The 21,389-nt window shown below is 42.6% G+C and overlaps 1 long non-coding RNA gene across 1 annotated transcript in view; it reads right to left on the reverse strand.

The window, feature by feature from the left end:
- LOC116590023 overlaps window positions 1–21,389 on the reverse strand; it is a 62,100-nt gene that overhangs the window by 37,770 nt on the left and 2,941 nt on the right. Inside the window, exon 3 of the long non-coding RNA XR_004285493.1 lies at window positions 18,498–18,628. This is a non-coding gene — a long non-coding RNA (uncharacterized LOC116590023). The remainder of the gene's footprint in view (window positions 1–18,497; window positions 18,629–21,389) is intronic.

Genomic DNA, 21,389 nt, shown 5'->3' on the forward strand with positions numbered 1-21,389 from the left:
TAGAACAGCCCTTTGCTTGGCTGTCTCCCTTCCCCCTTCCTCGAAGGGCATTTCCTGGCATCACTTCCCAAATACATTCCTGGTCCCCAAATCCTCATCTCAGGGAAGACCCACCTAGGATAAATGCTTGCCCAACTTGGATTATTCCTTTTTGACCATGATGTAAACCAAGGTCTGAACACGAATTTGCTGAGAGACCCACCCTATTTCATATCGTGTGGGCTGAAGGGACACACAGCATAAGCAGAAGACAGCCTTGGAGGACAGCAAGTGAGAACCGTGGTCGGAGGTGTGGAGACAAGTCAGTGTCACTGAGAAAGAGGGCGGGTGTGGAGGAGCTCTTTTCTCCTGCCACATCTGCAGCACGTCCTAAAATAAGAGTGTGTGCCCTCTCTGCCGTCTCCTCCATTTTCTTCATTCCCAACTCTCGATTCCAGAAAGTGTCCTGAGTACATGACTGGCTCTCGCTGGCTCTCTTCTGGACCCAGCCTGTCCACGGGCCTCAGGAGTCTCCACACTCCAGATGTCTCCCTGCCTTGAAAGTCCACCCTTCCCCCTGTGGGATCTTGCTGCCCTGGCTGTGACAGGGTCCTCTGTTCGATTCAGATGAGGAAGACTATGAAGGCCGTGACGCCCTGGCATCTGAGCCCCATCCTCCCGGGACTGGAATGAGCCCTGCGGACTCCTCTACCTAGTTCTCAACTGGTCACCAGAGAGTCACCAGATATGCTACTCGCATGACAGAACCGGGGGAGAACGCTTTCTCTTGCTTTGTGGGCAAGAGTGTTTCACTGCTTCATTTTGTAGGCAAAAGGTCAGATGGTAGACCTGGGAACAAATTGGCAGCAGCAGGCGGCAGGAGCCACACAGCCCAACTCCAGCTGCAAACATCTGGCTTCATTCCGACTCATTTAATGAAGATTAGTTCTCTTCACCTCCTCAGACCAGCTGCTCTGGAAAGCAGACCTGCCTGACTAGCGGCACAGAAAAGAGAACCACTCATGTCCTTAGCCAAGTCACGTCACCTGTCAGGGCCACAAAGAACTGCCCTCTCTTCTCCAGCCTTCTTCCCTTCTTCACCTTGCTCCATCTCCTGGAACAAATATATTTTCCTCTCCCAAGTCTTCACCTGCCCCTTGGTCCTGCACTGCAGCTAGACCCCAAAGGGTCTCACACCCAAACCCACCTCCAGAGACACAGGGAATCCTGATACCTCTGCCAGCTTTAGGACTCCATGGTTCTGTGCGCCCCAAGTCCCCCACACATAGAACTTCCTAACACTTCAATTCCCCCGGCTTGGGAATCACTGCCGCGCTCTACCTAGAAGTTGTATAACTAACTATAAAAAATTCCCTGAAAATCCACTGCAGAGATGAAACCCTCCAGGCTTCAGGGAAGACCCCGCTGGCCACCAAGGTCCACTGGAGAAGAGAGAAGGCAGCAAGACAAGCTATCACATGGTGGGTCTTGTCCTGCAAAGGACTTGATGCTGATTCACTCTGAAGCAGAAGAGCTACTGGACAAGAGGAATGGCTGCCAGGCTCTGATACTATGAGCTCAGATCACTGGTTCATGGAGAGGGTCTGTTCTGGGTTAAATCTAGTCAGAAAAGATTTTCTTCACTTCTGGCCACCCAGCCCTCCCCTCCTGAGGTCGGGGACCCTGACCCACGCTGTTCAGGACGTAGCATTGCAGAGGACCCCCGGCTCTGCTCCAGCCATGCCCAGCCTATGTCCTAGACCTGTGTGTTCAGTCACAAACTGTGGCTAGTTAGAGACGTGCTCCAGGTAGACACCACATACTAAATTTCAGAGTCAGTATCTCACCCAGGTCTGGGACAGAGAGGCAAAGGCAAAGGTGGAGGCAGGCCCAAGCTCCCCAGGGGGACTCTACTCCCTCTGAACTTATCAGAAATTCATTTCTATGAGAAGAGGAAGGTTGGGGGGGAATCATGTGAAACAACTCCTTCTAAGCCCCAGGCATTGGCCTATAGAACCCAGGTGAGGGTGATTAGTGTTAGCACCAAGGCAGCTAGTCATGGGCAGCTCGTGGTCAGAGGATTTGACCAGAAGGTCGTTCTCCCTCCTCCTGGGATTCTCATTCTCTATAACCTGACACTTCAAGGAGGCCACCAAGCTTTCCAATGGGGCAGATCATGAAGGAGGGCCTAAAGCAGAGCATAAAGATTAGAATCACTGCAGAAAAGAAAGGACAGCAACAAACTGCCTCTTTTATCTTCATATTAGCTTTTGAGGAAGTTTAAATTCAACACAGCAGATGTTTTACCTCCAAAGTAAACATCTCAAGCATCATTTTTGTTCTTCAGTCCAAAGACAGTGATGTCCACCTGGCCCGGGATCTTTGACTCTTCTGCTACCCTTTCCACGGGGGGTGGAGATGGGGGTACTGAAACTTAGTACTATACTTAGTGTGCCTCAAATGTAGTTATTTGGGCTCATATCTCACCTCTGGCCAGGGGTGAGGACCCTGGACTGAGAGTGAGGAACCCGGGTTTGGTCTCGGCACTGAAAAGCTACAGATCAAGGGGAAATCTTTTATCAGTTCTAAATCCCACTTCCCCACTTCAGAAAATAGATGGATAAACCAAGAAATTTCTAAGGTTCCTTCCATCTCCTAAAATATCTCCACTCTTATTCAATTTAAGATACACAATGGTTTCATGGCGTGTATAGGCCATATTCAGGAAGGGGGTAGGAGAGGCAGATGGTCGAGAATAACACCTTTTCAAGACACCATTAAAAAGTAATTTATATTTCAAGACTCCCATTCTGTCTTCTTGGAAAGTCTGAAAGAAATTCCTTCTTTTATCTGGTTGCCAGACAACCTTTCTTTGAGGCTTTCATTTCCCTTTTTTTTTTTTTTTTAAAGAAATATAAATCTGGCTTTGGATAGCTGGTTAGGAGTGAAAGCTAACTTCAGGTGTCCCTCAGCAAGAACATGAATTACAGTCGCCTACCAGAAGTGTGACTGAAATTGAAAAAATTTAAGGAAAATGCTTTAAAGCAGTTGATGAAACTAAAAATGGCTAGTAGACACTGGAGGCTAGAAAAAGCCACAGAAAATTAATAATTAAGAAGTTTATTGTATTTAGTGATTCTCTATTTTTGCAAAAATGTCTTCTCAAGCAATATTTTATCTTCATATTAGCCTTTTGAGGAAGAAGGGCAGATAGTCCCTTTTTAACTGGTGAGCAATTACACCCAAAAGAATAAATGACTTGCTTTAGTTTTCTATCTGACTAATGACAGAGCCAAGGTTTCAGCCTCTAGCTTGGCACTTGACTTCTGGGCGAGTATCGACAGAAGACAGAGAAAGGTTATTTTCACTGATCACTTTCCTCAGACCAGCAGCTGAGAAGGGCCAGGACAGAGAAAGATGAGAAAACAATAAGCAGATAAGGCAGTGAAACTCTAGGCAGGAAAATCCAGGGTTACTTTTGGAGAAGGCAAGAAAAATCACACCTCTCTTATCTCAAATCCAGCCCCCTGGGAGAATACTGTCTCCTGTGTGACCAGTGTACCTCCACTTTTGAGGAGTAAACACAAAGTTTTAAGAGGAAACAGAAAGAAACTGTTAAGATCCTAAAATTAGGATCCTAACAGATTAGCCAAACTCAATAGAGCCAACTGTTTTGTTTCATGTTCCTAGCACTACCCTACCACTCTGCAGAAATAAAGACCACTTATGATATCATAATATATTTATTTGTCTGCCTTCCTATTAGACTGTAAATCCAGTGAAGGCACAGTCTGATGAATCATTCAGTGAGTTTTAAATTGGCAGTTAGAAATCATGTCCACTTAATCTGTAAGGTTATGTGCTTGATATATTTGGCCAAGAACACTGGAAGCTTTAAAGCACTAAAATGAAAGTCTAAGGGTAAGTGGTCTTAATATTACATACCTACTAGAGTTAGAGAGTCACTCTTTCACTCAGTTCCGGCAACTAAAATCACAGTGAGAAATTCTCAAGAGACTTTCTCTGCCAAGACCAATTGTTGTCAGGTTCAATTGCCAATTTCATTTACCAGTGTTAAGAGTAAGAGTAGAGGGGCGCCTGGGTGGCTCAGTGGGTTAAAGCCTCTGCCTTCGGCTCAGGTCATGATCCCAGGGTCCTGGAATCGAGTCCCGCATCGGACTATCTGCTCCGCGGGGAGCCTGCTTCCTCCTCTCTCTCTCTGCCTGTCTCTCTGCCTACTTGTGATCTCTGTCTGTTAAATAAATAAAATCTTTAAAAAAAAAAAAAAGAGTAAAAGTGGAGACTTTAGAAAGAGGTCAGCTTCATATCACTATATTATTATCATAACTAGTGTTTTTTTTTATTTAATTTTATTTTCTTCAGTGTTCCAAAATTCATTATTTATGCATGACACCCAGTGCTCCATGCAATACGTGCCCTCCATAATACCCACCACCAGGCTCATCCAACCCAACCCCTCCCCTCCAAAACCCTGTTTGTTTCTCAAGTCCACAGTCTATCATGGTTTGTCTCCCCCTCCGATTTCCCCCAAATCCAAATCAAATTTGATTTGAAACATCAAATATAGATGTTTCTTCTGCTCAGTCTTCTCACCCATATGCCTCCTATCTCCCCATCTTTTTCCCACATTCATAGAAGACTCTCTTTGCTTCCTCTCCATCTCCCAATGTCCTCCATGTTATTCCTTATGTTCCACAAGTAAGTGAAACCATATGATAATTGGCTCTTTCTGCTTGACTTATTTCACTCAACATAATCTCCTCCAGTCCTATCCATGTTGATACAAAAGTTAGATATTCATCTTTTCTGATGGAGGCATAATACCCCCATTGTATATATGGACCACATCTTCTTTATCCATTCGTCTGTTGAAGTGCATCTTGGTTCTTTCCACAGTTTGCCAGCTGTAGCCATTGCTGCTATGAACATTGGGGTACAGATGGCCCTTCTTTGCACTACATCTGTATCTTAGGGATAAATACCCAGTAGTGCAATTGCAGGGTCATAGGGTAGCTCTATTTTTAATTTCTTAAGGAATCTCTACACTGTTTTCCAAAGTGGCTGCACCAATTTGCATTCCCACCAACAGTGTGAAAGGGTTCCCCTCTCTCCACATTCTCTCCAACACTTGTTGTTTACTGTCTTGTTGCTTTTGGCCATTCTAACTGGTGTCAAGTGGTATCTCAGTATGGTTTTGATTTGAATCTTCCTGATGGCTAATGATGATGAACATTTTTTCATGTGTCTGTTAGCCATTTGTATGTCTTCTTTGGAGAAGTGTCTGTTCATGTCTTCTGCCCATTTTTTGACGTGATTATCTGTTTTGTGTGTGTTGAGTTTGAGGAGTTCGTTATTGATCTTAGATATCAGCCCTTTGTCTGTAGTGTCATTTGCAAATATTTTCTCCCATTCCATGGGTTGCCTCTTGGTTTTGTTGACTGTTTCCTTTGCTGTGCAGAAGCTTTTGATCTTGATGAAGTCCTAAAAGTTCATTTTTGCTTTTGTGTCCTTTGCCTTTGGAGACATATTTTGAAAGACGTTGCTAAGGCCGATGTCAAATAGGTTACTGCCTATGTTCTCCTCTAGGATTTTGATAGATTCCTGCTTCACATTGAGGTCTTTTAACCATTTCGAGTTTATCTTTGTGTATGGTATAAGAGAATGGTCGCGCTTCATTCTTCTACACATAGCTGTCCAATTTTCCCAGCACCAGTTACTGAAGAGACTTTTTCCACTGTATATTTTTTCCTGCTTGGTTGAAGATTATTTGACCATAGAGTTGCGGGTCCATATCTGGGCTCTCTACTCTGTTCCACTGGTCTATGTGTCTGTTTTTGTGCCAGTACCATGCTGTCTTGGTGATCACAGCTTTGTAGTAAAGCTTGAAATCAGGCAACATGATAACCCCAGTTTTGTTTTGTTTCTTCAACATTTCCTTAGGAATTCAGGGTTTCTTCTGGTTCCACACAAATTTTAGGATTGTTTGTTCCAGCTCTTTGAAAAATGCTGGTGAAATTTTGATCAGGGTGACATTGAAAGTATAGATGGCTCTAGGCAGTATAGACATTTTAACAATTTCATTCTGTTGATCCATGAGCATGGAATACTCTTCCATCTTTTTGTGTCTTCTTCAATTTCTTTCATGAGTGTTCTATAGTTCCTTGAGTACAGATCCTTTACCTCTTTGGTTAGGTTTATTCCCAGGTATTTTATGGTTCTTGGTGCTGTAGTAAATGGAATCGATTCTCTAATATCCCTTTCTATTTTTTCATTGTTAGTGTATAAGAAAGCAACTGATTTCTGTACACTGATTTTGTATCCGGCCACATTATTGAATTGCTGTATGAGTTCTAGTAGTTTGAGGGTGGAGTCTTTGGGGTTTTCCATATAAAGGATCATGTCATCTGCAAAGAGATAGAGTTTGACTTCTTCTTTGCCAATTTGAATACCTTTTATTTCTTTTTTGTTTTCTGATTGCTGTTGCTAGGACTTCTAGTACAATGTGATAGAACAAATCAAGAAGAGAAGAGAGAAGAACTGCATGGTCCTCTCAATTGATGCAGAAAAAGCATTTGACAAGATACAGCATCTGATCATGATTAAAACAATTCAAAGTATAGGGATAGAGGGAACATTCCTCAACTTCATAAATTCTACATATGAAAAACTCACAACAAATATCATCCTCAATGGGGAAAAAACAGACAGCCCTCCCTTTGAGATCAGGAACACGACAAGGATGTCCATTCTTGCCACTGTTGTTCAACTAGTGTTATTCTTAAACTGTATTACTATCATGTAAATTCCTTTCAAATACATAAGCTAACACTGTATCTTAACAGATTAACAAATAAATAATTCATTAGTCATGAGAACTTTAAGGAAATGCTATGAAACTCACAATAAAAGATATGTAAAAGGTGATAAACAAGAATATTAAACCACTGGCAAGGAGCCTGGGTCCTCAGTCGGTTAAGCGTCTGACACATGATCTCAGCCCAAGTCTCAGGGTTGTGAGTTTGAGCCTCATATTGGGCTCCACACTGGGCATGGAGTCTACTTTTTAAAAAAAGAAGAAAAAATTAAACCACTTGCTATCAAGGATTTAAGTAGTATTGATCCCTTAAAACATAATCCATGAGTTGTGCTTCACACAAACTTTAAAAATGGGAAAATAAGGGTGCCTGGGTGTCTCAGTCAGTTAAGCATCCAACTCTTGAGTCTGGCTCAGGTCGCAATCTCAGGGTTGTGAGAGCCTGAGATGGAGCCGTGCAATGGGCTCTTCTGCGCTTAGCAGGGAGTCTGCTTGAGATTCTCTCCGCCTCTCCCTCTGCCCCTCCTCCTGCTTGCACACATGCACTCTCTCTCTCTGCCTAAAACAAATAAATAAAACTTTTTAAAAAGGAAAACTATTTTATAAAGACAAATAATTATATAATTAATGGTATTATCCACAAAAAGTCAGAAAAAAAAAAAATGAAAGAATGCCAGCAGGAACTTCAGGGCAAGTGACCCAGAGTAGAAGCAGAGGAAGCCACTGTTGTCAGTTTCCTATGGTGCCTAGAGCACCTGAGGGGCTGGGTGCTGAGGCTGCCAAAACCTAATCTCTTCATACCTGGGACTTGCATCACTATTCAAGAATGTATGCAAACAGTTCATGCCTTTGATAGGCAATATTTCTGGGTACCCCTCATCCCTTTGGTTCTTGAGTCAGACTCAGCATCAGCATCAGCATCAGCAAGGCCACACCCAGAGGTAGAGGGAGGTGAGATGGGAGGGCAGGAAGTAAAGGCAAATATCCAGCTTTTTCTGAACAATACTCTTGCTTCCAAGTGCCCAGTTGGCTAGGTAGTCCACTTCCCTGCCATTTCTTTTTCCTCATGTTCCCTAGTGTCTACAGAATGTCTGGTCTATGGTTTATACTTTATGTGCATTTTTGATTGACTAACATCATTGTCTCTTAGCTGGGTTTCCATCTAAACACCTTTTTTCTCCCATTCTAACTGCACAAATAAGAGCTTTGGAGACATTCATTGACTAGAACGTTGACCCTACGAATAGTGGCTTAACCCAGGTCTACAAGCATTGACTCAATCTCTTTTTCTATTATGTCACATAACTCCTCTAAAAACCCACAGCATTTCTGTGTGGAGCACATCAAATTTAGATGTTTCTTCTGCTCAGTCTTCTCACCCATATGCCTCCTATCTCCCCATCTTTTTCCCACATTCATAGAAGACTCTCTTTGCTAACCAAGCAGACCTGCTGGTCATCTCAAAGGCCTTCTCAGAAGCTCTTGGCCAGACTTTAAAATATTCCCCACCCCTTTCTATAAATTCATGTCTCTTTTCCTTTCTTGGAAACCTATATCAGACCTCGCCTCTTCCATGAAGCCCACCTAAACTAGTACCACCCCCCTCCATCCCACTCTGACTACTCCACCATCAGCATTTCCACAGTGCTTATATTCTCTTCATGGTTCTTACTGACTGACACATAGCAGGCACAAATAAATAGTTGTTGAGGGGCACCTGGGTGCCTCAGTGGGTTAAAGCCTCTGCCTTCAGCTCAGGTCATGATCCCAGGGTCCTGGGATCAAGTCCCGCATTGGGCTCTCTGCTCAGCAGGGAGCCTGCTTCCCCCTCCTCTCTCTGCCTACCTCTCTGCCTACTTGTGATCTCTGTCTGTCAAATAAATAAATAAAATCTTAAAAAAAAAAAGCTGTTGAGTAAATGAACAATTCTATTGATTCAGCCTCTAAGCCATCTTTCAGATGTGTCCCTCCCTCCTTATTCCCACTGTCACAGCTCCAGATGTGGCTCTCATCACTTTTCCCGAGGACCATCAAAATAATCTCCTAAGAACTTCCCCTTCCTTCCATCCTCCCTCTATTCAGACTCTAAAGTGCCACCTAAGTGAACTTTCTGAAAGAAATCTGATCACATATCCTATTTTTCCTGGTTCCCCAAAGCCTTTGGGATAAGTCAAAAGATCTCAGCAATGCTTTCAAGGTTCTTCACAATCAAGTCTCAGATAGTTCCTCTGTTCTCCATTACTTTTCACTATTGATCGTCCATGTTTGAGTTAACCCTTCAGCACAGGGTGGATGCCTTGTCAGTGCTACTCCTTTTGCCAGAGGCTATCCTCCCCTCCTCTCTACCTGATAACCTCTGACTTCTGTTTTAGCTGCCCCATCCAACCTTGGGGCTAACCCTGCTCTCTTCCAGATCCCCACCAGTTTAGTCTGGGAGTGGGGTAGGGAGAGGCAGGGCACACTGAGCTTAGTGCATTGTAACTGCGAGTTTGTGAGCCTCTTGAAAGCAGGACCAAATGTTCCTATCTTTTGCATCCACAGCTCTATTAGAGTACTTAGCTTCTAGGATGCTCTTAGTACTGCTGAGTAAGTGAACAAAGCATTTTGTTCACACCATGTTAATTTGCACTCACTCGAAACCATACACTCTTAGAGCTGGAAAGGATATAAAAAGTATCTTTTCTAACCTGCTCATTTTTCACATGAAGAAACTTCAGCCTGTAAGGATTTACGTGACTTGCCCAAGACCATGAAGAGGCAGCAAGCAGCAGCGAGCAGCATCGACGCTGCCCACTTGATTTATACCATCTTCTGCTTATTGTATATATAAAGCCATGATGCCGAAACACAGAGTGAGTGCCCCAAGTGGGGGGAAAGCATCTTCTTCTTTCTTTTGCATTTTCAGGAGGGCTATATATCCTCATTTGAATTCAACAAATATGACTGAATGACATTTACAGACGCGAAGTTCTGCTGTGCCCTTGTGCAATTACCCCTTGATACCTTCTGGAAGCACATTTTAGTGACTCTATTCAGTTGGCTTGAAACTTTAAAAAATTCCTCAGATCCACTGCAAGTCTTCAAAACCCCTGTATGTATATTACAACCCGATGTATATTAAAAGATTTAAGTCAAATAATTATGGATACTGACTTCCTCTAATACTCAAGATCAAGTTACAAAGTTCCCAATTTATGCAATTAATCGAGACAAACACCCATGTCCAGCTCTTCCATCCAGACTCTGTCCTACACTGTGACCCCAAGGACAATTTTCACTTCTTAGATGGGAAAAGTTGAACAAAGATGATATTAGTGATGATCATGGTAATAACAGACACGTGAAAAAGCAAAGGAAATGACAGTATCAGTCAGTGGGAAAATAGGGCACTCAGATTCTCTCTTTTCAATATTCTACTCTAATACAAAGAGAAGTGCTCCTTTGCAGAAGGAAAAAAAAAAAAAAAAAAACAGATGAATTCAAACTTTACTCCTTTCAGCTATGCCAGGCAATGTGCCCTCTAATTCATCACTATCTCCTATCTGTTGACACGATCCGTCATGAGTATGCAGCCTTCTAACAACAGAGAGAGCATCTTAAAAGGTTCTGAGAAATTTGTTCAAGTAAATACACAACAAAGATTTTTCAATCATTTGCCATAGGAAGGGAAATGCCCACTTTAGAGAGATTTAGTAGCTTTTAACAGAACACGCCTGCACTAATGTATGCACAGCCTGGAAGCAAGGAGGTTATCTTTCTGCTCCTACCAATACACTCCATTTCTAGTCCTTTGTCCTGCCTATAGTTAAAACAGGCTGCGGGAGTCCCATTACTGTCATTCCGTGCTATCTCAAAGTTAAATCATAATGAGCTTTGAGATTGTGAGTTGTTTCCCTCTTGTTTCTGCAGAAACGCAGGCTCCTTTTCCATTTGGGAGGATCTGAGCCTCCAGGTTTCTATGATTGCCTCTCACGCCTTCTCTCTTCTTTTATTCTGTTCCCTTCTTTGGCTCAAAAAGCAAACTCATTACCAAACCAAATGCATACGCCTCCCACACAGAATCTGGAGGAGAAAGACATCCCATTTAATTCAGAGGAGCCATTTCAGAGGCTAGCCGTGGCCCACGGCTTCACTGGCCTACAGGACACGTCAAGGATAACCTGACTAAACACAGGACTGTCTCTCCGGGGACCGCCCTGTCATCTGAATAAAATCCCTTACCTGGAAAAGCAGCTACTTTTCCCCTGGAGGACTCCGATCCCAAACAGTTGACGATTTAAAAATTAAAATGATTATAATAATAACAACAAACAATTATGTAAGCATTAATATGTGCCAGGTACTCATCAAAGCCCTTTCCGTGTACTAGCCCATTGAATCTTCACAATCCATGAGGTAGCTGCTCTCCTTACCTTTGCTTTACAGATGAGTAAAGCAAGGCTCATAAAGGTTAGTAACTTGCCCAGGGTCACCCAGCTAGTGGCTGGCAGATGCAGACTCAGCTTTAAATGCCCCAGTTCTGGGGCCCCTGGGTGGCTCAACTGGTTAAGTGCCTGCCTTTGGCTCAGATCATGATCCTGGGGTCCTGGGATCAGGTCTCCCATCAGGCTCCTTGCTCAGCAGGAGCCTCTGCCTGCTGCTCCCCCTGCTTGGGCTCTCTCTCTGGCAAATAAATCAATAAAATATTTTTAATAATAAAATAAATAAATACTCTGGTTCTGAGTTCATGTTCTTTACCACTATGCTATGCTGCCTGGAATTAAAGGACAAATGTATCTATTAATAACATTCCTCTCACCAAAAGTGCCATAGAATCCATTTGGAAACCCAAAATTTTATAATAGAGATAGTAAAAGTAGTAAGAACAAGAAAAGAACAAGAAAGGCAACAAGGAACATTTATCAAGGGCTTACTATGTGTCAGATAGAGCTGTTATTATTACTCCTCATTTTCCACATAAGGAAACACAGGTTAGGGAGCCACCCCCAAATCACAGAACTAGCAACCATCAGTCAGGAATTGAACTCATGTACCCTGACTCCTAGGTCCTCTTGGTCTATTTCTCCATCTTCCTTCCATAAACATGAGGAACATGAGGTATGGAGGGGAGGACTGTGTTATGCAATACGCTAGCCTGATCTAATTCTCTTCAAGGTAGTCTTTGAAACGCTCCCACCAAATTGCAGGTCTTCTAAGTCTCAGCCGTGTGCCTTGTTCTCATGGTAGCTGCCCCTCCTATGTTCTTTTTCAGTGAATGCCACCCCTCTGACCACAGAAGTCCAAGTTGGACACCTGAAATCATTCCTAGTTCCTCAATGATGCTCGGCACTCTATAGCCAATGTGTCATTACAGTCCACTGAGTCTACCACCAAACCCTTCTTGAACCTATAACTTTGGCCTATAGGATACTGCTTCATGTAGCCACTTAAAGACCTTTGCCATCTTATCTCAACTTTCTTTGCCAGTAGCTCACCACCACAACTGGCCCCACCCCATACATATACACACACATACACACACACACACCATTCATTGCAATGTAGTCGTGCTAAAGCTACACAAAAGCCATGCTTCTTCAAACTCATAGCTTTTGCAAACATGGTTCTCTTGGCAGGCAGTACTCTTTCCCAACGTTTCCATTTTGTAAACTCCTATACAACCTTTAAAGCCTTCCTTTGTTTAGCCAGGCAGAGTCAGTCACTGCTTCCTTGGTACTCCCATGTCATTTTTATAGTATTTATCACTCTCTGTTGTCATTTCTTATCAAACTATAAATTCTGGGAAGGCAAGAATTTTGTCTTATATTACTTTGCATCTCTAGGATCTAACACCATGCTGCTTCATACTAAGATCCAGAAACTGAAAGCTGAATTATATTGAACTTCTCTCACACAACAGCTGACCCTACTGGTCTACCTCCTTGCTATTCCAAGTGCAACCCAACAGTAAGGCTCTATGTGACTAGTATTTGAATAATATTTCAAAACAAATATCCTTTGTGTTTAGTGATTATTGACAATAATCCTTTCTCACCCTGCCAATATAACTAAAGTCAATTCTACCACTCTTCTAAAATCTGTGGGAGTTCAGAAATATGAAAACTTTTGCAACCAGGTATTATTTATTTACATATATCCAGCACAGAGATATTATATTAAGGTAACTTTTACCTTCGTGGTATAAAATAGAACAATCTATGAAAAATAGGAGTCATATTGAGTAGGACAAAGAAAAAATATAAAGTTCTTTTTCATTCAATTACAATAGAAATATAAATACTCCAAGTTGAAAGTTTAAATTGGCCTTGCAACTCCAACTGAATTAACACAAACATAAAAAAAAACAGAATATATTTCCTTATCAGTTTACAGAAGATGAACGGCAGAAGGAGTTGATAGTGTTTCCTATTTAGAGCTGCTAAGGCCCGAAAAATGTTTTTTAATTAGTTTATGCTTCTAATTCTGGGTGGGAGGATCATATAGGTACTTATTCATTTTAAAGATGAAGAGAATAAAGCACAGAGGGTTAAATGATTTGCTGAAATTACCCAAACTCCTACCCTCTGGTAGTAAAACAGCAGTAATCATTTATTAGGGCTTACTGCACGATAGACAAAATGCTCAGCATTTATTTGACTTGTCCCAGCCCCCACATCAGTACCATGAAGTAAGTGCTATCCTATTTCCTCAACTGTAATATCTCTTTTTTTTTCCTTTTTCTTTCTTTCTTTTTTTTTTTTTTTACATTTTAACATCTCTAAAATGGGTAAATATGGGGGCAGCTCGGTGACTCAGTCAGTTTAGCATCTGACTCTTGATCTCAGAGTCCAGGGATAGAGCCGCATTGGCTCTGTGTTCAGCAGGGAGTCTGCTTGAGATCTTTTCCCTCTCTCTCTGCCCTGCCGCCGGGGCATGCTTTCTCTCTCTCAAATAAATGAATGAATAAATAAATACCAAATAAAATAAAATGGGTGAATTTTGCAATCACTGCTGTGTCACAGTTTGATTAGCAGCAACTTTTCTTCTTGTACATAAAAGAATGGTGGCATCCTAAATCTAAGAAAATACAGTAGCAGCCCCATTTCTGCAGGTAAGCAAACTTGGAGCTTGTCCTAGGTCAAACAGCTAGGGAGTGGCAGGGCCAGTATTTGAAGCCAGGCAGTCTGACTCTAAACTCACCTACTCACAATCAACTAATTATCCACGTTTCCACCTCAACAGCTCATCTGCACTCACAGAATCTGACTTGTCAGTGTGGTAATGGATGCTCTACATTGGCCCTAGAAGGCAGCAGTCTCTTTGGCTGCCAAGGTCACTGGGAAGAATGACGTATGATGAGTGAATGAAAAATCGAGTTTCCCTTAACAAGTGGCCTTTGATTTCTTTGGGGCTCCTGCAGGGATACAAAGCATCTCTCGGTAGGAAAGTCCTGTGGGAAATGCTCATTCTTCCTAAAGGCTGGAATTGGGCTGCAGCATCTTCCAGGGGGTGCTGTGGGGTCACCCTCCAGGTCTGCAACTCCCTCTTACAAAGGCAGCCAAGTGAGAACTCACCTCTGATGAGATCATCACCTGCTGTGAAACTTATTCTATTTCCTAACGTGAAGCCTGATTTTTCCCTAAACTGTGAAAATCCCTCTAAGACCACAGTGAAGATTCCATGATTGGTTGTATTAAAAAAAAAAAAAAAAATTTGGCAAGGCTTAAACTTGGCAATAACAAAATAGATATGTATTTTTCATTAATGGGAATTAGAATGAAGTTGTATGCAGGAATTGGAATGTGTCAGCTGCTGAAAGAGAGAAGCAGTTGATTTGGACAGCAGTGTGACTAATTAGGTTTTCTTTTGTGAAGGAATTAGTTTGTATTGATTCATTTATGTCTGATGTAACTCAGTAGTCCTCCCCCAGCCCGCGGGATGCCTGCCTGGACTAGTAAGCGATAAGGAGCTGGCAGAGCAGCTCAGCTCTTTTGAGGTGATGTGTACCTCTCAGCTGAATTGAGGGTGCAGGGCAGGCGTGACAAGATCCCCCTGGTGGGTGTCCATTCCCTGCTGAGACATGGGCCAACCCCATACACCATCCCTGCTGGCTGGATATGAAAGCCTGAACACCAGGGTTGCCCTGAAAAATCACTGGAGAGAGCCCGGAGTCTGAGCTACTCTGAGCTACAGAGCTTGTACTTTCTTGATTCAGTAAACCAAACCAAATAAGGACCTGTCCTATTTCTCATGCAGCTCTGGGGGCAGGCCTTTACTATCATTCCCATCTAAGGTGGAATCATCTCTTTAGTGAACTTGGCACCAGAGTTAATGGATAAACAAAAACAAAAACCAAAAAACATGCAGGCAAAGCATCTGGGACAACTGTTAGCATGGATAGTACTTTTCACAGAGAATTAGAAGGGATGAATTTCAGATATGTAACTAATTAGCTGTCTTTGGTCAAGTGACTGAACTTCTATGGGCCTGTGTTTCTTTATTTGTGACATTTCCTATCTAAAATGACACCAGTAAATTTATTACCCCAAGAGCCTATGCAGAGTCATTTCTCCCAAGAGACTAACAATTTGCACTAAGTTATCCACACTTTTTTGCCCAGAAACTTCTGTTTTCAATACATACCAATACCAATACATGGGCAGCAGTCTCATGAAAAGCATTTATTAAAAAAATTAAAAATAAATTTAAAAAAAAAAAAAGAGGCTCAGAGAGATTAAGTAAAGTCACACATTAAGTAATAGGAATGAGATGCTAAGTCAGGTCTGTCCAGCATCCCAAACTCACCTCATAACCTGGAGACTATGGACCGGGGAGGGAGAAGTTGCTGAAACAGTGAGTCTCCAGCAAAGAAGAATGGAACCCTGTGTGGGAACCCCATGGAATTTGTAGAGAAACAAGGAGACTTGTAGAGAAACTACCAGAGATGGAAAGTATAAACTTTTCAGTGCCAAAGCAGATAGTAGACAAGAGGCAACTTAAGGAAGCTGTCCTGGAAAGGGAATGTCCAAAGAAGACCAGCCCTATGTAAAGTAACCAGAAGGCAGAACATCGGAAAGACTATCACTCCAGGTTCAAGTGAGCACAGAAGGAACAATTTCATGGCAACATGAAATTAATCAATCAGTGAGCAGTCTTAGGACTCAAACAGGAAAGACTTTATCACCTCACTGACCATGACCCTGCTCTTGGTAGTTGTAATTTCATGTAAGTAAGAATCTGTACTTTCTTTGAGAGAGAGATAAAGAGAAAGAGGGGGAGGGGCAGAGAGAGAGGGAGAGAAAGAATCTTAAGCAGGTTCCACACCCAGCCTGGAGCCCCATGTGGGGCTCAATCTCACAACCCTGAGATCATGACATGAGCCAAAATCAAGAGTCAGATGCTGAATCAACTGAGCCACCCAGGAGCCCCAAGGATCTATACTGATGAAAGTTCTTTGGTTCCAGAAACAAAATAACTTGAGCTAATTTGAACAATAAAAAAGAAATTTGGAGAAGCACATAGGCAAATTCACTAAAATTAAAGAAAAGCTGAACTTTAGACCTTAGAACAGTCAGAAATAAGAGCAGCTGGGACAACCTTAATAGCAAGAGTAAGGGACAGTCACCTGATGTCCCTCCTTCAATCACTTTCCATTCTTCGGTCAATCTGTTTAAAATTTAAATTTCCGAAGAATCTGATTGGCCTATCTTTTCATGTGCTATGTGCACACACATACAAGTGCACCCATGCACTCATGCTAAGAGATAACTTATTTTTTTTTAAGATTTTATTTATTCATCTGAGACAGAGAGTTACAGAGATAGAGAGCATGAGCACGGGGAGAAGCAGAGGGAGAGGGAGAAACAGGATCCCTGCTGAGCTAGGAGCTCCATTCCAGGCTCAATCCAGGACTTTGAGATCATGACCTGAGCCGAAGGCAGAGGCTTTAACCATCTGAGGCACCCAGACTTCCCCAGAGAACCTCTTTTATTTGGAAGTGACAGCAAGAGTTGCTTGTAGCATGGGAGGAGTCGTTATTACCAGTAGAAGAAAGGATTCAGAACAGGCAGAAACAGTGGATGTCCACTGAAGGGTCCCAGACCAGGAGTTTTGCAACAAGACTAAGAAGACAGATGCTTTTCCAGGAGCTACCTGGAAAGTTTGTGAGAGCTACTGGTTATTCAGAGTTGAAAGGAAACCAATGCAAGCAAGTGTTCAGGAATGAGAAAGACTCGTAAATCTGATCTTCAGAACAGGACTGATAGGTATCAAGCCTGGACAAAATTTCACCTTAGCCAGGGTCATCTCAAGTATTTTCTGCAATGGTGGGTTCCATCTAGAACCTGGTTTAGCCAGCCTGGTGCCCCCAAAGAGAGAAACAGAGTGGGATATGAGCTGCGTAGGAGTAGGGCAATTGAAAATAATTGTAAGCCTTGCCAGTGACAAGATAAAAAGTTGAAACAATTAGTTCTGCCCTTGGAGAATGGTGGGCCCATAGCCAAACAGGACAGGAAGTATCTCCTGGAGCCTCTGGTTGTACCCCAATGCACAGTAACAGATTCAAACACACACACACACACCCTACCCTGGAGTAAAATCAGGGAGCAGACAGTGCTTTCTTCAGTCTCTCCCTACCTTTTCCTCAAGGACATAGTGTCCTGGGCTTCCAAACTGTCCTCCTCCATGCTTCTTTAATATATTAACAAATTAATTCATGCACAAGGTGGTATGCTTTTGCATTTTAAAACCTACTAGCTTTTAGTCCAACTATGGAATAAAATATATTAAAACGTCATGAAAAGAACAGTTTATTTGGTGTCAGGAGACCAGGGTTCATGACTCTAGGCTGGACACTACATTAAGCTTGTCTCCTTTCCACTCTCCATTACCACAGACAACATGCAGGGCAAGGAACGGTGTTCCCTCATCTTTCTCTCACCCTGGCCACTCTCCTCCCTTAGGTCTGATGCTGGTCCTAAGCTGCACTACCTTACAATCAAAAGGCATCCACCTTTCAGGTCTGGCTCAAGTGAAGGCAACGAGGCATAAAGGAAAGGATCAAACTGCCCCAGTCCAGACTCCTGCTCGACCAGTGATGAACTGGAAAACTTCAGACAAATTACTTTGCCTCTCTGATGCTCTGTTTCATGATCTGTAAAATGGAGGTAAGCATATCTCTCTTTCAAGAAGTCCATGAAACACTTGATGTAGAAAGAAATGTCCATAGTAAGCATCTGATAGCTATCATCATTACCTTTTCCTTAAAGCTTTCCCTGGCCACCCTTTCCAGAGCAAACTCATTTCTCTCCAAACCTTCGGTACAAATTCCCTGTATCATTTAGATGGTCATCTAGTGCTCTGGGCTGCTAAAATGTTACCTTTCTTCTGACACCTATAACAAAAATCATCCCCAATGTACTCTTTAAAAAAAAAAAAAAAAAGCCCACCTTATTTGAAAGCGTATGATCTCGTGTGCTCCTTTTCTAGGAAATGTCCTGCTAACTCAACTCCCCCACCATCATTAAGTCCTATGACTTAGCAGCATGAGTAAGATGTTCAGAAAAGACTATTCTGAGTAAGAAGTTTATACTATACCCAAATATATCCAAATCTGTGCTCATTTTCCTTTTCAATTTAACCCAGAAATGATTTCCATGCAGATAGGCTTAATTTCTGAACCTCAGGACAGCCCTTATTTCCCTACCCTCAGAGTTAGTTACTTCTCTTTTTTGGCTGTTAATCCTATCTGCGCGTCCACAGCCTGGCAGGCCAGTGTCCTAGTTGTTCATGTCACCCTCCAAGTCTCGGTTGTGCTCAGCACCCGGATGCGTTAACCTAGGAAAGACATAGACGTGGGTGGGAATAAGAGCCAGGCTTTGCTAGAAACTCTGCCCACTCCTCCCCTTACACACTTCCCCAGGCACCACAGCCCTCTAAGGAGTTATTGGATTTGGGTCTCATTTCAGTCCAATTTCATCAAAAGTCCAGCAAGAGCTGCTTCACTTGAGTACAACTGCAGAAAGTGAGGAAGTTTAGAGCCCTACTACCAGCTCAGCAAGTTCATACCACAGACACAATCTGGCTTTAGTGGGAGAGATAAAAGGGCATGGTTGATGGCTTCCCTGGATGGGAGAGAAATGAAGTCTGAAAGCTGTTTCTGCTGACTGTGCTCGTTGTCAGTTGTCTGCAAACAGATCCCTAAAAATCGAGCGAGATCAAAGGACTCATCAAAGATCTATTCATCAAAGCTGGAACTCAATGCAGTCTGTGCTGGAAACCATGTCTTCTATCCACACCCGGGAGATAGTCTTCAGTCCTGCGTATTGGTGTAAATCAAATAATACCCAAAATGGGGAGGGGAGAAAAAGATAAATGCCAGCAAGATCAAGGTCTCTGAGGGCTTTATGGCCTTTTGAGACTCAAGAGAAATCTCTACCTCCTTATTCCTTCTTTTCCCAGAAAGACTCTTACTAACACCAAAAACAGATTTATAGTTCCTACTATTTGTGAAAGGTAACACCATGAATGCCACAGCAACTAGATCCAAACTCTGTTCTGTGGGCTTACATTCAGAAGAGATAAACCACTGAGATATCAATGAGAGAAGACACAAAGGCCCTCGGGAACAAGTACGCACATGTGTATTTACAGAAGTTTTGGGGTTTGTGGGGGAGGGGGTTATATGGGACTATTGTATTTTATTTTTAATTTAATTTAATTTTTTGTGTGTTCCAAAATTCATTGTTTATGAACCTCACCCAGTGCTCCATGCAATACGTGCCCTCCTTAATACCCACCACCAGGCTCACCTGTCCCCCAATGCCCTCCCCTCCAAAACCCTCAGTTTGTTTTTCAGAGTCCACGTGTTTTCTCGCTTTCCCCACCACACTGTGGGAGAATGGCGAGCTCTGTATCCAAATGACTGCCTTGCCTGCAGTGGGGACTCCAAGAAATGGAAGGATTGCACTTTGTTTTAGCTACTTTTGAATGCTGGGTGTAAACAGACAGTTTGCCCTGGTGACAGATGATAAAACAGGCAGAAAGGCAATGCCAGAGGTAACATCTATTCATGAGGAAGGACAAAACCAGGACTGGCAGACAAACTTCCCACTGCATTTTCCTGCAAAGCAGAATGCATGCTCTGAAGGATGGGGTTGGATACAGACTCACAGTCGACTCAGTATTGCCATTAAAGTTCATGCATGGCTTTCTCCATCATCTCCAAGGCCAAGTACAAAGTGGAAATGAACAACAGAAGAAATGTTTCTCCCTAAAAGATTGTGAGGCAACAGATAATGACTTTTATAGACTCAAGGTTATGAACCCAGATGTATTTTCCAATAAGAACAGAAAAATAGAAATCAGTTTTGGACATTGCCAAGTGTCATGATGCCTTTGCCAGACAAGTCTTGTCTTAATTTTAAAAGCATTTGAGAAATGGGATGCTTCTCTACTTCTCTGTTTTTCATAGAACAAGACCAAATGTTGCAGAATTTGGGAGAACCAAAAATCAGAGAGTCCAATTAAGGTTTCAGGTGAGAACTGTGTTCTCTCGAATGAAGTCTTGTCATGAGGAAACTGGATCCTCAGCTCCTACAACATTAGGGGCTTGGCTACAAGTAGCCTTGCTCTTCCTTGTGGTTTCTGACCCTTTTCCCGGAAGTAACAGCTGAAAGCAAAGAAATTAGGATAAGAGCTTACGGGGTGGGGGGGGGGGGCGGCAGTGATACCCCAGTTTCCTGGAGTAGTCTCTCCAGGAAATAAATCCACACACTTCAGTGACAACAGTGGGAGAGGTTCTCAACAGACTTGCTACACAGCCATGGGGTGGGGGATGTCACTGTCTGTCAGACACACAGCTTTTACTTTGGTTTCTTAGGAAAACAGTACATGCCCTTTCTGCTTCCCACTGAGAGTGAATTACTCTTGCCTGCGCTCAAGCAGAGAGAGGCTGGCTGGGCTGGGAGCACTCAGCTACAGCCTATTAAACTGAAGTTGCCTTTAAAGTTGGTTAATGACAAGAAAAACTGTTTTCATCTATCTATATATCCAAGTTCAGACACAGGAGAAAAAAGTTGGTGCAGAAAAATGCCTTCATTTTACAAATTTGAATGTTACTGACTTGACATCTAAAAACTCTTAAAAACACCTCTTAAAAATTATAAAATCTATATTCTATGATCACTCAAATGCATGCATACCTGCCCACACACCCACAAACACAATGACTTCCCTGAAGGTCAAACTCTACACAGCAGAAGGGGCAAAGGAAGCAACATACCTTTCCTCCCACTCTGTATCATTATCATTCGTGGTTAGCATTTACACAGCACTGTGCTCTTGGCTGTTTTTCATAAGCATTCCTGTAAAGCTGGCCCTCAGCAGTAACCTTCCTTTGGAAGTCAGGTCAGAGAATGCTAGTTTGCACATGAGACCACAGAGGCCAAGGTATCTGCCCAGCATATCAAATCAAGAAACAATATCCGAGTATATACCCTTAAGCCTGAAAATAACATATATACCCAGCATATTCCCAATCCCAGTTGTTAATCGCCTACGTACTTTATTCCAAAATTTGAGGCCAAATTTGTAGTAA

Source organism: Mustela erminea, chromosome 5, assembly GCF_009829155.1.
Source record: "Mustela erminea isolate mMusErm1 chromosome 5, mMusErm1.Pri, whole genome shotgun sequence".
Taxonomy (NCBI): domain Eukaryota; kingdom Metazoa; phylum Chordata; class Mammalia; order Carnivora; family Mustelidae; genus Mustela; species Mustela erminea.